This window comes from Budorcas taxicolor, chromosome 8 (assembly GCF_023091745.1).
Source record: "Budorcas taxicolor isolate Tak-1 chromosome 8, Takin1.1, whole genome shotgun sequence".
In the NCBI taxonomy this organism is placed as follows: domain Eukaryota; kingdom Metazoa; phylum Chordata; class Mammalia; order Artiodactyla; family Bovidae; genus Budorcas; species Budorcas taxicolor.
In genome coordinates this window covers 101,039,273-101,043,590 of record NC_068917.1, presented here as the reverse complement: position 1 = coordinate 101,043,590, position 4,318 = coordinate 101,039,273, and positions in this window count along the sequence as shown.

Sequence of the window (4,318 nt, the reverse complement as noted above, 5' to 3'; positions counted from 1 at the left end):
TGCACGCTAAGTTGCTTCAGTGATGTCTGACTCTTTGCGACCCTATGGACTATATCCCTCCAGGCTCCTCTGTCCAGGGAATTCTCCAGGCAGGAATACTGGAGTGGGTTGCCATGACCTCCTCCAGGGGATCTTTCTGACCCAGGAGATCAAATCCGTACCTCCTGTATTGCAAGCAGATTTTTTACCATGAACCACCAGGGAAGCCCAAGTGATTTGACAAAGGTTACCATAAAACAAATGCTGTAATTTTACCATATGTGTTTATTATCACTAGAAAATAAATGTAAATTTATATGAAAAACTGCCTCACTTGGCATCCACAGAATCTGCAACAATCTTTCTTCAGTGTGATCAAGAGGCTTACCTGCATCTGCCTTCTCCCTTTCCTATTTGGCCAACTTCACACCTTTCTGAGAAGCACTTAATGTTGTTCCTCTCAAAGGAATGGCCTGGATCTTCTCCATCCTTTATCCCCAGTGCCTCCTCTGTTTGCTGTCACTGTGCAGGGAACTGCCTATGTTGGCTGGGCTGCACTGAGCTGAAGAGGAGAGGAAGAAGGTTGGAAGAACAGTTTGGGGTTAAGACCACGGAGAGCCTTGAATGCCAAGCCAAGTTGTGTGTATATCCATCCATGATTAGCAGGAGCCAGGGCCACTGGCTTAGGTTCTGCAGCTCCATGCTGGATTGTCTTAAAAAAGACATAGTTTCCTAAGTCAATAAAGTGGGGGTGGACATGTCTTCCGCACAAACATCAGAAGAACCTTGCCAACACTTTTCAGATTTGGCAACCTGACTTCAATTTTTTTTCTTCCCACTCACATCTTAGGTCTTGTTATGGCTTCAGCCAAATAAAACCAACTCAGGGCCATTTTAGGCTTGTTGGGAGTCTAAAGCAGGGAGACAGCAAGTAGGAGGTGACATCTGATGTTTTGAGGCTTCCTACTTACATTTAAGGCTCAGTAATTTAGTGTGGATTATTTGAGTCAGATGAATAGGGAGAAGTGTTCAATTCCATTCAACTCATCCCATATTTATTAGCTGTGCTAGGACCAAAAGGAAGAGAAAGAGGCTCTAGCTCCTGCTCCAGTGCAGCCAACTGTCTGTCTAAGGAGAAAGGAAGAAAAAGAAATATACAGATAAGTGCACAACCAGGCAGAACCTGATTCTAAGAAGTGGTGGTAACGTGACACACAGTCTTACAGATTTTTTTTTGGTGGGTGGAGATAAATATTGCTCTAGACTTCCAAAGAAGTTCCCAGCACAGAGTTTAAGGCTACAAGGAAGAGGAAGAGGAATAAGGTTCTTAAGACTAGTTGAAACATGACCACAAAGAGCCTTGAATGCCGAGCTAAATTGAATGTATATCCATCTGTAGTTAACAGGCAGCCAGTGTCACTGCAACATCTAAACACCAAATTGTTCCAAACCCTTGTTTACCCTTCCAAATGTGATGCTAAGAGCTCTGGAATCAGGGATTGCCCTTTTATATTTTCCATGTTGTGCCCAGCCAGTTGTTAGACACAGAATTTGACATTAGATTCTGGAGAACCAAGACTTCCTCTCAAGCCACATTGGGGAGTTATCTCCTTACCTTAGGAATGAAAATCATAAATTCTTACTAAATTTGTTTTCAGGTATCTTTTGTATTTCGTAGACCAGGGAATTTCTGTATCCTTTCAAGTAATTCAATTGAAAATAATAACCAGGGAAGCCCAAGAATACTGGAGTGGGTAGCTTATCCCTTTTCCAGCAGATCTTCCTGACCCACGATTCAAACCAGGGTCTCCTGCATTGCAGGCAGATTCTTTACCAGCTGAGAGCTACCAGGGAAGCCCATTTAAAAAACAGTTTCCGTCAATTGTCATAAACATTTCATGAAAGGATGAGAATTTTAACAGCCACACCCCTCAAAAAAGAAAGATGGAATCTCAGAAAGAAAAGCCATCTTTTCAAAAAAGAGTTGACAATCTGACACTGTCATTTAAGGACGTTTCTGTAAATTTTAAAATGAAAATAGAATGTAAAATTGTGCTTTATGCGGTATGTGTGCTTAGTTGCTCAGTCATGTCCAATCTTTGTGACGCCATGGACTGCAGCCCACCAGGCTCCTCTGTCCATGGGATTCTCCAGGCAAGAATACTGGAATGAGTAGTCATTCCCTTCTCCAGGAGATCTTCCTGACCCAGGGATCAAACCCAGGTCTCCGTTACAGGCAGATTCTTTACCATCTGAGTCACTAGGAAAGCCCATTTATGCTGTAGACAGTCTTTTTTTTTTCTTTTTTTTGGTAGAAGTCAAGCCTTCATGACTTGCGCAGTTACACACTTGGTTAGTGGCAGAGTGAGTGAGTCTTGTCGGGTTGCAGCATGTCCTTGGCTAATATTCTCTGCTGTCCAGGACCTATCAGAGGGTAAGCTCATGGGACTGTCGCCCAGATGAAGCTGTGCATAAGTAGCTTCCTCTTCCATCTGACAATGTTGGCCCTCACTTCCAGGCCACCACTGGAGAGAATCATAAAATGTCCCACTAAGTCATCTCCAAGGTAATTCCTAAAATGTCCTATTAAAGGTGAGCTACAATATGACTATAATCTTCACACAGCCGTAGATGTCCTAGTTTGTTACACTTCAGTTTAGCAGTAAAAAAAAAAAAATTATCCACCTGCCAATGCAGGAGACACAGGAGATGCAGGTTCGATCCCTGGGTCAGGAAGATCCCGGGGAGGAGGAAATGACAACCACTCCAGTGGGACACAACTTAGCGACTGAACAGCAACAACGACAAAGCTAGACTGGGGCCTGAGGAAGTGCCCAGGTCTCGCCCTTACGCCTGGCGGTCAGGTGGGGCTACCCTCTCCTCATCTAGCACGACTGACTGCTTGAAGGGAAACTCTGGCCTTCACATGGACCCCTGCTGCACTTCATCTTGCTGGATGCCAAATGAGTTTGGCTCATCATTCCAGCCAGCTGAGATCATTTAGAAGTTTGATTTTGTCATCAATCATTTCTTCTCTCCCTCCCAGCTGTGTGTCAGCTATAGCTGCGATAAGTGGACTTGTTATGTCTTTGTCCAAGTCACTGGTACCAAATACTGAACAGGTCTGAGGACAGTTTTCTGGGGCATACCTCTGCACTGAACCCAGGGCATTTGCTTGGGCCTGGACCCCTGCATTTGTCCCATGCTATTATTGATTTTTTCTTGCTATATATAAGTGCTTCAAGAGCCAAGCCTTGACTTTATAGTCCTTTTAACCCTCGTTGGACACAATGCTGACTGTTAAAGAAAAATTCAGTGTTTGTGACAGGGCACCAAACACAGCCACTGATTTGATGTCAGAAGAATCAGATTCAAGTCACAAGGGACCCACTTCTAACGACTGTGTCTAAGCCGTTTCTCCTCCAAGGGTCTCAGTGTCTCTATCCGTAACATAGAGATAGGTTATCCTTGCAGACAACCTCACTCAGTTGTGCAGCTCCGTAGAGTAATGCCTAGTTTGCTTTTCACTCACTCCTAGTCATGCTTTTACATGACACTCTTCAAACTGAAATCCCTTTCCCCTTTCTTTTCTATCAATACTACCCTTACCCTGCCCCCCTTCTCCTGCTTCCCTGGGAAGCTTTCCTGCCCCCTAAGGAAGCCATCACCTCCTTCTCTGGGCTCCCAGAGCACTCTGCAGGTCTTCATGGGGGCACTTATGTCCCCAGTTGATGGTTGTTTTTTGTACATTTACCCTCAAGACAATGGCCTTGGAAGTCTAGAGCTGCCTCATAGATATCTGGCCCTGGCACCCAGAGACAGGAGGACACTCAATAAGAGGTTTATGGAACAAGGATAGATGATTGCAAGCTGCCGACTCAGTCCCATTCTTGCCTTAGTGATGGCCCTGGGAATGGTGTGGCTGCACGGGGCAGCCACTGGCAGGTGTCACATTGAGCACAGCTATTCTGGGGTCGAATGTCCTTGGTTTATCCTTATGCTTAATCAGCTATTCAGTAGTGTCTGACCCTTTTGCAATCCCATGGACTGTAGCCTGGCAGGCCCCTCTGTCCATGGATTCTCAGGCAAGATACTGGAGTGGGTTTCCATTTCCTTCTCCAGGGGATCTTCCCGACCCAGGGATTGAGCCTGAGTCACCTGTGTCTCCTGCATTGCAGGCAGATTCTTTACCTGCTGAGCCACTGGGGAAGCCCTCCAGTTTATCCTTGGGGAGAAACACAGGTGGAACTAATGGACAAATCGAGCCCCAAAGCTCTGTGGGAACACATATCGTGTCTGTTTTGCTGATTGCTTTTGCAGGGTGGGTTCCCCAGCCAGC